We start from the raw sequence: 12,293 nt of genomic DNA on the forward strand, positions 1-12,293 counted from the left end.
AAGGGGACTAACATCCTTGTGGGAAGGTTTGCTAGTGCTGCTCCGGGGGGTTTAAACTAAATTTGCAGGGGGAGGGGAACCAGAGTGTTAGAGCAGATAGTGAGGTGGAGGAGGATAAAGGTCATGCGAGAACTGCAAGTATAGTGCATGGAGTAAAGACAGATCTAACATATAAAGAGGCTTTGAGGAAAGAGAAGCAGAATAAAGGGTGTAAAGGTAGAAGGGCTAAAGTGCGTGTACTTAAATGCAAGAAGCATCAGGAACAAAGGTGATGAACTGAGAGCTTGGATACATATATGGAATTATGATGTAGTGGCCATTACAGAGCCTCTCATTATCCTCTCATATCCCTTTTGCCAATCAACTGTCCAGCTCTTGGCTCCATCCCTCCCCCTCCTGTCTTCTCCTATCATTTTGGATCTCCCCCTCCCCCTCCCCCTCCCACTTTCAAATCTCTTACTAACTCTTCTTTCAGTTAGTCCTGACGAAGGGTCTCGGCCCGAAATGTCGACTGTACCTCTTCCTAGAGCTGCTGCCTGGCCTGCTGCGTTCACCAGCAACTTTGATGTGTGTTGGCCATTACAGAGTCTTGGTTGGCACCAGGGCAGGAATGGATTCTCAATATTCCTGGATTTCAGTGCTTTAAAAGGGATAGAGAGGGGGGAAAAGGGGAGGAGGGGTGGCATTGCTGGTCAGGGATACTATTACTGCTACAGAAAGGGTGGGTAACGTAGCAGGATTCTCTTTTGAGTCAGTATGGGTTGAAGTCAGGAACAGGAAGGGAGCAGTTACTCTATTGGGAGAATTCTTTAGGCCCCCTGGTAGCAGTAGAGATACTGAAGAGCAGATTGGGAGGCAGTTTTTGGAAAGGAGCAAAAATAACAGGGTTGTTATCATGGGTGACTTTAACTTCTCTAATATTGATTGGCACCTGATTAGTTCCAATGGTTTAGACGGGGCAGAGTTTGTTGTGTGTGTCCAGGATGGATTCCTATCACAATATGTTGATAGGCCGACTAGGGGGAATGCCATACTAGATCTAGTATTAGGTAACAAACCGGGTCAGGTCACAGATCTCTCAGTGGGTGAGCATCTGGGGAACAGTGACCACCGCTCCCTGGACTATAACATTATCATGGAAAAGGATAGAATCAGAGAGGACAGGAAAATTTTTAATTGGGGAAGGGCAAATTATGAGGCTATAGGGCTAGATCTTGTGGGTGTGAATTGGGATGATGTTTTTGCAGGGAAATGTACTATGAACATGTGGTCAATGTTTAGAGATCTCTTGCAGGATGTTAGGGATAAATTTGTCCCGGTGAGGAAGATAAAGAATGGTAGGGTGAAGGAACCATGGGTGGCTAGTGAGGTGGAAAATCTAGTGTGGTGGAAGAAGGCAGCATACATGAGGTTTAGGAAGCAAGGATCAGATGGGTCTATTGAGGAATATAGGGTAGGAAGAAAGGAGCTTAAGAAGGGGCTGAGGAGAGGAAGAAGGGGGCATGAGAAGGCCTTGGCGACGAGGCTAAAGGAAAACCCCCAGGCATTCTTCAATTATGTGAAGAACAAAATGATGACAGGAGTTAAGGTAGGTTCGATTAGAGATAAAGGTGGGAAGATGTGCCTGGAGGCTGTGGAAGTGAGCGAGGTCCTCAATAAATACTTCTCTTCGGTATTCACCAATGAGAGGGAAATTGATGAAGGTGAGGACAATATGAGTAAGGTTAATGTTCTGGAGCATGTTGATATGAAGGGAGAGGAGGTGTTGTGAAGTTGTTAAAATACATCAGGACGGATGAGTCCCCAGGGCCTGATGGAATATTCCCCAGGCTGCTCCAAGAGGTGAGGGAAGGGATTGCTGAGCCTCTGGCTAGGATCTTTATGTCCTCGCTGTCCACGGGAATGGTACCAGAGGAATGGAGGGAGGCGAATGTTGTCCCCTTGTTCAAAAAAGGTAGTAGGGATAGTCCGGGTAATTATAGACCAGTGAGTCTTCTGTCTGTGGTGGGAAAGCTGTTGGAAAAGATTCTTGGAGATAGGATCTATGGGCATTTAGAGAATCATGGTCTGATCAGGGACAGTCAGCATGGCTTTGTGAAGGGCAGATCATGTCTAACAAGCCTGATGGAGTTCTCTGAGGAGGTGACTAGGCATATAGATGAGGGTAGTGCAGTGTATGTGATCTAAATGGATTTTAGTAAGGCATTTGACAAAGTTCCACACGGTAGGATTATTCAGAAAGTCAGAAGGCATGGGATCCAGGGAATCCAGATGGATTCAGAATTGGCTCGCCTGCAGAAAGCAGAGGGTCATGCTGGAGGGAGTACATTCGGATTGTGGTTATGTGACTAGTGGTGTCCCACAAGGATCGGCTCTAGGACCTCTACTTTTCGTGATTTTTATTAACGACCTGGATGTGGGGGTAGAAGGGTGGGGCTGGCAAGTTTGCAGACGACACAAAGGTTGGTGGTGTTGTGGAGAGTGTGGAGGATTGTCGAGGATTGCAGAGAGACATTGATAGGATGCAGAAGGGGCTGAGTTGTGGCAGATGGAGTTCAACCTGCAGAAGTGTGAGGTGGTACACTTTGGAAGGACAAACTCCAAAGCAGAGTACAAAGTAAATGGCAGGATATTTGATAGTGTGGAGGAGCAGAGGGATCTGGGCGTACATGTCCATAGATCTCTGAAAGTTGCCTCCAGGTAGATAGGGTAGTTAAGAAAGCTTATGGGGTGTTAGCTTTCATAAGTCGAGGGATAGCGTTTAAGAGTCGCGGGATAATGATGCAGCTCTATAAAACTCTGGTTAGGCCACACTTGGAGTACTGTGTCCAGTTCTAGTCGCCTTACTATAGGAAGGATGTGGAAGCATTGGAAAGGGTACAGAGGAGATTTACCAGGATGCTGCCTGGTTTAGAGAGTATGGATTATGATCAGAGATTGAGGGAGCTAGGGCTTTACTCTTTAGAGAGCAGGAGGATGAGAGGAGACATGATAGAGGTATACAAGATATTAAGAGGAAGAGGATAGAGTGGACAGTCAGTGCCTCTTCCCCAGGACACCGCTGCTCAGTACAAGAGGACATGGCTTTAAGGTAAGGGGTGGGAGGTTCAAGGGGGATATTAGAGGAAGGTTTTTTACTCAGAGAGTGGTTGGTGCGTGGAATGCACTGCCTGAGTCAGTGGTGGAGGCAGATACAGTAGTGAAATTTAAGAGACTGCTAGATGGAGGAATTTAACGTGGGAGGTTATATGGGAGGTGGGGTTTGAGGGTCGGCACAACATTGTGGGCTGAAGGGCCTGTACTGTGCTGTACTATTCTGTGTTCTATGTTCTATGCTCAACCTGTCCTCATAAGACATGCTCTCTAGTCCAGGCAGCGTCGTGGTAAATATCTTTTCCTGCTCTCTATAGTTTCACATCCTTTCTTTTAATACACAACCAGAACTGAACACAATATTCCATTGTAGATTTGTAGAGTCACAACATTTAATCCACAACTCTTGAACTCAATCCCCCAACTAATGAAGGCCAACACACCATACGTCTTCTTAACAGCCCTTTCAACATGTGCGGCAACTTTGCGGGAACTATGGATGTGATCCCCAAGGTCCCTTTGTTCTTTCACACTGCCAAGAATCCTGCCATTTAACCCTCTATTCTGCCTTCAAATTCGACCTTCCAAAATGAAACACTCAACCAGGTTGAACTCCATATGCCACTCAGCCCAGCTCTGTATTCTGTCAATGTCCCGCCGGAACCTTTAACAGCCTTCCTCAGTATCAACAATGCCACCAATCTCATGTCATCTGCAGACTTACTAACTCAACCTTCCACTTCCTCATCCAAGTCATTTATAAAACTCATTACAAAACTCATTGGATTTACCAAGAGAAACTGTGTTATACAAGGGGAAGTATTGTTGAATGAAAAAGGGAAATTGCTGTGATCATCAGGGAGCCTATTGTTGGGAGTGCAAGGAAAACTGTGGAGTGGATAAGGATAATATTATGTTTTGAAACTCCAAAATGTAAACTGAATCAAAGGAAAAATATGGAGCTGGTGATAGCTTGTGTACTTTCTTATTTTTACTTTAGTGAGGCATGCACATATGTGGTGGCGTAATGACGTATGTGAGATTGTACAAGGATCTTAATTGGGACAATGTTGGATTGCAGAGATGTTACAAAATACCACATCACACTTGAAGCAGCAGGAATTTGTCCCTTCTCATCAGTACCCTCTCTGTGCTTACTGCTGCCCTGCTGGGAGAACTGACTCACCAAGCGTCCGGGTTGAGTGACAGAATTTATGTTATTAAGATCATACTACCTTAGGAGGTTGTGGAGAGCATATTGACTGGCTGCATTACAGCCTGGTATGAAAACACCAATGCCCTTGAATGGAAAATCCTAAAAAATTAGTGGATATGGCCCTCCCCAGCATTGAGCACATCTACATGAAAATCTGTCGCAGAAAAGCAGCACCCATCATCCGGGACCCCACCACTCAGGACATGCTCTCCTCTCGCTGATACCAGAGCCTCAGGACTCACACTACCAGGTTCAGGAACAGATATTACTTCTCAACCATCAGGCTCTTGAACCAAATGGGATAACTTCATTCAACTCCACCTGCCCCATCATTGAAATGTTCCCACAACCAATGGACTCACTTTCAAGGACTGTTCATCTCATGTTCTCAATATTCATTGATTATTTATTTATTATTATTATTATTATTTCTTTGTTTTTGTGTTTGCCTAGTTTGTTGTCTTCTACACTGTTTGAAAGCCCAAGTTGGTGTGATTTTTCATTGATTCTGTTACGGTTATTATTCTATCAAGTTATTGAGTATGCCCACAAAAAATGAATCTCTGGGTTGTTTACAATGACATACATGTACTTTGATAATAAAATTTAGTTTGAACTCTGAAAATAGACTGCAGAGAATACAGTGGAGAGAACAGAATCAGAATCAGGTTTATTTTCACTGACATAGGTCATGAAATGGCAGCATGAAAAACGAATTATGTTATTTTTCTAGTTACTTTTCCTTGTAGTTTAGCTTTCCTATGCTTGCTTATAATTTTTATATAATTACCTATATACGTGTGAAGGTTCAGTAAATTGTCCAGTAATCGTAGTGTAACTGATACTGTATTTTCCAGAAGCTACAAATGTTTTTGCAGCAGGTGTTACTGTACTTGAATCTGGCTATTTGTAGGTTAATTTTTTAAGACCATAAGACATAGAAGTAGAGTTAGGCTATCAACCCATCAAGTCTGCTCCACCATTCCATCATGGCTTATTTATTATCCCTCTCAACCCAATTCTCCCACCTTTTCCCCATATCCTTTGATGACCTTACTAATTTATCACTGGGAATATTGTTATTTCTAGTCTGAGTATGAGATGACGGTGAGTTTTTTTTTTGGCTTTTTCTATTTGTCTGTCCTTGCTTGTCACATTTAATACCACAACAGAAACTTTCAAATTTTCTGCCTCATTCTTGACTTCCAAAGAACCTCTGGATCAATATCACCGGATCCAACATAGAAAATAGAGAACATAGAAATTTACAACACATTACAGGCCTTCGGTCCACAATGTTGTGTCGACCATGTAACCTACTCTGGAGATTGCTTAAAATTTCCCTAGTGTATAGCCCTCTATTTTTCTAAGCTCCATGTACCTATTTAAGAGGTTCTTAAAAGACTCTATTGTATCCGCTTCCACCACCGGCCATGCACCCACCACTCTCTGTGTGAAAAACATACCCCTGACATCCCCTCCCTATTTCCAAGCACCCTCATGTTCGCCATTTCAGCCCCGGGAAAAAGCCTGTGGCTATCCACAAAATCAGTGCCCCTCATCATCTTATACACCTCTCTCAGGTCACCTCTCATTCTCCATCACTCCAAGGGGAAAAGGCCAAGTACACTCAACCTATTCTCACAGGTACGCCCTCCAATCCAGGCAACATATTGTAACTCTCCTCTGCACTTTCTCAATAATATCCACATCCTTCCTGTAGTGAGGTGACCAGAACTGAACACAATCGTCCAAGTGGGGTCTGACCAAGGTCTTATAAAAAACAAATGAATAGTGGAAATAAAGGAACAATAGGGTAGTCTTCATGAATCATTCGGAAAACTAACGTCGGAGGGGAAGAAGATGTTCCTAGCTGTGTCTTCAAGCTCCTGTATCTTCACCCCAGTATCAGAGAACAGGACATGTCTTGGTTGGTGAGTGTCTTTAATGATAAATGCTGTCTTCTTGAGGCATTGCCTCTTTAAGATGCCCTTGATGGTGGGGATATTATACAGAGTTCACAGGTATTGCAGGAAAAAATGTGAAACATACAGTGGGAGTGTAGGTAATATTGAGGCGTCTATAAAGTCGAGTGCAGGGTGTATAGTATAGAGTGCAGGGGTGAAAATGTAGAGTGGGGGGGTGTATAATGCAGACTGGGGAGTGTAGAATGGAGAGTGCAAGGTATATAATGTAGAGTGTGGAGTATATAATGTAGACTGGGGAGTGTATAGTGTAGAGAGGGAAGTGTACAATGCAGAGTGGAGAGTGTATAGAGTGGGGAGTGAATAATGTAGAGTGTGGGGTATATACTGCAGAGTGAGGGGTGTATAATGTGGAGTGCACGGTGTATAAAGTAGAGTGGGGAGTAAATAATGAAGAGTGTGGAGCGTATAATGTAGATAGATAGATAGATAGATAGACATACTTTATTGATCCCGAGGGAAATTGGGAAAGAATGCGGTGTGTATAATGTAGAGAGGAGAGTGTAGAAAGTAGAGAATGGCATGTATTATGTAGAGTGGGGAGTGTAGAATGTAGACTGGGGTGTGTAGAATGCAGAGTGCTGGTTGTATAATCTCGAGTGCAGTGTATTATGTAGAGTGGGGATTGTAGAATGTAGATTGGGGAGTGTAGAATGCAGAGTGCTGGTTGTATAATCTCGAGTGCAGTGTATTATGTAGAGTGGGGATTGTAGAATGTAGATTGGGGAGTGTAGAATGCAGAGTGCTGGTTGTATAATGTCGAGTGCAGTATATGATGTAGAGTGAGGGGTGTATAATGTAGAGTTCGGGGTGTATAATATATATATATATAATGTAGAGTGCGGATCATATAATGTAGTGCGGGGTTTATAATGCAAAGTGGGAAGTGTATAATGTAGAGTCGGAAGTGTGGGTTGTATAATGTGCACACAGTGTATAATGTACAGTGTGGAGTGTATAATGTAGAGTGGGTAGTGTATAATTTAGAGTGGGGAATGTATACTGTAGAGTGTGGCATGTATAATGTAGAGTGTGGCATGTATAATGTAGAGTGCGGCTCGTATAACGTAGAGTTGGGGCTTTATAATTTGGAGTGTGGGGTTTATAACATAGAGTGGGGTGTGTATAATGCAGAGTGCGGGTCGTATAATGCAGAGTGGGGAGTATATAAAGTAGAGTGGGGCTTGTATAATTTAGAGTGGAGCGTTTATAACGTAGAGTGCGGGTCGTATAACATAGAGTGCAGGGCTTATAATGTAGAGTGGGGAGTGTACAATATAGAATATAGGTTGTATAATGTAGTGCGCACAGTGTATATGCAGAGTGGACATTGCAGAGTGTATAATGTAGAGTGGGTAGTGTATGGGGGAATGTATGCTGTAGAGAGGCCAGTGTATAATGTAGAGTGGGGCATGTATAACGTAGAGTACGGGGTGTATAATGTAGAATGAGGGGAGTATAATGTGGAGTGGGGTGTGTATAATGGAGACTGTGGCTTGAATAATATAGAGCGGGGAGTGTATAATGTATAGTATGGTGTAGAGTGGGGAGTGTATAATCCAGAGTGGTGAGTGCATATTGTAGAGAGAAATGTATAATGCAGAGTGCGGGGAGTATAATGTAGAGTGCGGGGTGTATAATGTAGAGTGTGATGTGTATAATGATGCGGAGTGCGGGGTGTACGATGCGGAGTGCGGGGTGTACGATGCGGAGTGTGGGGTGTACGGTGTGGAGTGTGGGGTGCATGGTGCGGAGTGTGGGGTGTACGATGCGGAGTGCACGATGTGGAGTGTGGGGTGTATGGTGCAGAGTGCGGGGTGTACGATATGGAGTGCGGGGTGTACGGTGCGGAGTGCGGGGTGTACGGTGCGGAGTGCGGGGTGTACGGTGCGGAGTGCGGGGTGTACGATGTGGAGTGTGGGGTGTATGGTGCGGAGTGTGGGGTGTACGGTGTGGAGTGTGGGGTGTATGGTGCGGAGTGTACGGTGCAGAGTGTGGGGTGTATGGTGCGGAGTGTGGGGTGTATGGTGTGGAGTGCGGGGTGTACGATGTGGGGTGCGGGGTGTACGATGCGGGGTGCGGGGTGTACGATGCGGAGTGCGGGGTGTACGGTGCGGAGTGGAGTGTGGGGTGCACGGTGCGGAGTGCGGGGTGTACGGTGCGGAGTGGAGTGTGGGGTGTACGGTGCGGAGTGTGGGGTGTACGGTGCGGAGTGTGGGGTGTACGGTGTGGGGTGTACGGTGTGGGGTGTATGGTGCGGAGTGTACGGTGCGGAGTGTGGGGTGTACGATGCGGAGTGTGGGGTGTACGGTGCGGAGTGTACGGTGCGGAGTGTGGGGTGTATGGTGCGGAGTGTATGGTGCAGAGTGCGGGGTGTACGGTGCGGAGTGCGGGGTGTACGGTGCGGAGTGTGGGGTGTACGGTGCAGAGTGTGGGGTGTACGATGCGGAGTGCAGGGTGTACGGTGCGGAGTGCGGGGTGTATGATGTTGAAGGTGGGGTGTATAATGTATGGTGTAGAGTGGGGAGTATACTCCACAAAGCCATAAGGAAGCCCAAATCCCAGTTTATGCGGGTCAAAGATGACCTGGGACTCAAGATGGCTGGTGTTTTGTAGGATTCCCCGTGAATGCAACGCAGCATATATAAGGCACGGTGGAAACCCGCATCAAGGAGCAGAGGAGGTGTATTCATTTGGGTTTCCCGGAGAAATTGGCGGTAACAGAACACTGTATTTGCAATGGCCATAGGATTGACTGTGACGGCACAAAACCGCTATGCTGCACAATGGCTTTTGGGGCCACCTGGTAAAGGATGCTATTGAAGTAAAACTAGAGAAAAAGAATTTTAACAAAGATGAAGTTCTTGCTCCAAGTAAGAACTGGAGTTCAATTGTGTGGGTCTGTGGACGTCCAACACGAGTGATAAGGACCATCGACATCCTTGGGTGGGTGTGTTTGGAGGTGACTGATGAGTCCAGTCTGGGCTAGGAAGTACCTCCTGCACGTGGGGCAAGTGTGTGAGGGTTCTGTAGTTGAGGTGCCTGCTGCTCATTCTTTCGCTGTTGTTGTTTCTCTTTTGCTTCAGCATTGAGATTCTTTTCAGCTTTGGTGGCACCTTTATTGAGAAGGCTACACCAGGATGAGCAATTCAAGGCTGCGTGTTCCCAAAAAGTGTGATCGATCTCAAGGGCCTTGAGCATGTCCTTGAATCATTTTTGCTGACGATGAGAGTGTTTCCCCATGGACAGTTTCCCGAAGGTCAACTGGTTGAGAATGCAATCGTTTGACATCTTGACGACATGGCCTGCCCATCTGACTTGATGTTTCCTCAGAAATGTGTGGATGGTGGGCATGTCTGGTGCAGACAGCACTTCAGTGTCAGGAATTCCGTCTTGCCAATTGATTTTCATGATCTTCCATAGGCATGACAAGTGGAAGTGGTTCAGTCTACTTGCATGTCTCATGTACACAGTCCACGTTTCACACGTGTAGACGAGGGTAGGTAGGATGACAGTGTGGTACACTTTCAGCTTAGTCTTCAGAGTAATTCCTCTTCACTCCTAGACAGTGTCATGTAGTCTCCCAAAATTGGCACTATCCTTGGCGTTCCTGCAGCTGATCTTATTGACATTGTGAACTACTCTTGAGAGGGTGCTGACAAGATACGTAAACTTGTCGACTGCCTGGAGCTGCTGGCCGTTCAATGAGATGGATAGCTCCACATCAGACTGACCTGGGGCTGCTTGATGTATGACTTCCATCTTCTTGGCGCTGATGGTGAGACCAAACTTGTCACATGCAGTGGAAAATTTGTCAATGATACCCTATATGTCAGACTCAGAGCTTGCATTGAGAGCACAGTCATCAGCAAATAAAGTCTCTCAGCAAATAAAGTCTCTCTTAGTAACGGCTTGAAGCCTGCACAGATTGAACAGCTTGCCATCCATCTTGTATTTGATGTGGATTCTAGGATCACTGCCTCAGAACACATCAGTCAATATCACACTGAACATCATGATGAAGAGGGTGGGTGCCAGCACGCATCCCTGCTTGACCCCATTTGTGACTGAGAAAGCAACAGAACAGTTCACCATCATCGAGCACGCAGGCTGACATCCTGTCATGAAATTGCTTGACCATGGTCAATTTGATTGTAAATAAGGAGGGATGGACGACAGCGATATAAATACCATCGGACTAGAAGTGCCTAGGCATCATCCCTGATGAAGATGGCAAAGTTTGTCATCGAAATGTCGGTTAGAATCAATACCCAGCTGGAAGACCAAGAAGAGTTTATTTGTTATGTATGCCAGGAAAGCGCTCGATCCTCTTTCAGAGTTTATGAGAGGCATAGAAAGGGTAGGTAGAATACTTTTCTCAGAGTGAAAATGTCAAGTAGCTGAGGACATGAGAGGGAAAATGTTTAAAGGAGATCTGTGATACAGGCTTTCTTCACAAAGAGTGGTGGCTGCTTGGAAAGTGTTGCTGGGTTGACTAGTAGAAGCAGAAACGATAGTGGCATTTAAGAAGCTGTTAAATAGACGCATGAATATGCATGAATGGAAAAATTTGGATTATGTACAGGCAGAAGATAGTTTAATTTGCATTGTGTTTCATACAGATATTGTAGGCCAAAGGGTTTGTTTCTGTATTGTTCTATCAATTTCTGAGATACTCTGACAAGATCTTTGCTTGCCTATTGACAACTGCCAATTTTTTCTTATTTTATGCATGCTTCCCATCATTTCTTCTTCTTTCCTTCCCCAACGTGGGCAGTCACCCACACTGCTGGTTGACTACATTGCAGACCCCAATATCCCTTGGTCTTCTCTCCCTCTACACCTCACCTGTGCAGGGTTGTGCTGATGGTTTTGTGTCAGTCGGAAGGCTCTTGCTTTGGGAGATCCAATCACGTTCCAGATGGATATTCCCCATCAATCCCGAGGCAGTGCAGCAATGTGTTTGGGTTTCCATTTTCAGAGAAGTCAGTGCACTCAACGCCCATGTTCTGTTTGAACTAGTGATAAGCAACTCCACTGCTTTTAGAGGACAAGGAGATTTCCCAATATGCTGGCAGGTGGTTATTGCTGAAGGAGGTTATAGAACATAGAACAGTACAGCACAAGAACAAGTACTTTGACCCAGCATATTGTGCTTAACTAATTAAACTAGTGACATTAATCCCTTCTACCTACATATGGAGCATATTCCTCCATTCTCTGTACACTCATATGCCTATTTACGAGCCTCTCTTAATCACCTCCATCATATCTGCCTCTGCCACCACCCCTGTTAGTGCATTTCAGGCATCCACTACTGTGGAAAAAAAACTTTACCACCTGTTAGATTAAATCCATGCCCTTTAGTATTAGTCATTTCAACCTCGGGATAAAGATACTGGCTTGGTACTCCATTTATGCCTCTCATATCTTGGACCTCACATCAGGCCTCCTCTCAGCCACGACACTCCAGAGAAAACCCTAGTTTGTCCAACCTTTCCTCATAGTCATAGTCATACTTTATTGAGCCCGGGGGAAACTGGTTTTCGTTACAGTTGCACCATAATAATAAATAGTAATAGAACCATAAATAGTTAAATAGTAATATGTAAATTATGCCAGTAAATTATGAAATAAGTCCAGGACCTGCCTATTGGCTCAGGGTGTCTGACCCTCCAAGGGAGGAGTTGTAAAGTTTGATGGCCACAGGCGGGAATGACTTCCTATGACGCTCTGTGCTGCATCTCGGTGGAATGAGTCTCTGGCTGAATGTACTCCTGTGCCCACCTAGTACATTATGTAGTGGATGGGAGACATTGACCAAGATGGCATGCAACTTATACAGCATCTTCTTTTCAGACACCACCGTGAGAGAGTCCAGTTCCATCCCCACAACATCACTGGCCTTACGAATGAGTTTGTTGATTCTGTTGGTATCTGCTACTAATCCTGGCAAACCTCTTCTGCACCTTCTCCAAAGCCTCCACATTCTAAAAAAA

General features: G+C 45.1%; 1 protein-coding gene across 1 annotated transcript in view; it reads right to left on the reverse strand.

The window, feature by feature from the left end:
* Positions 1 to 11,996: 11,996 nt before the first annotated feature.
* LOC134354641 (retinoic acid receptor RXR-alpha-A) overlaps positions 11,997 to 12,293 on the reverse strand; it is a 285,142-nt gene continuing 284,845 nt past the window's right edge. The window contains exon 11 of the mRNA XM_063063689.1: positions 11,997 to 12,284. The gene's annotated coding sequence lies outside the window, so the exon portion shown is untranslated. The remainder of the gene's footprint in view (positions 12,285 to 12,293) is intronic.

This window comes from Mobula hypostoma, chromosome 12, assembly GCF_963921235.1.
Source record: "Mobula hypostoma chromosome 12, sMobHyp1.1, whole genome shotgun sequence".
Classification (NCBI taxonomy): Eukaryota; Metazoa; Chordata; class Chondrichthyes; order Myliobatiformes; family Myliobatidae; genus Mobula; species Mobula hypostoma.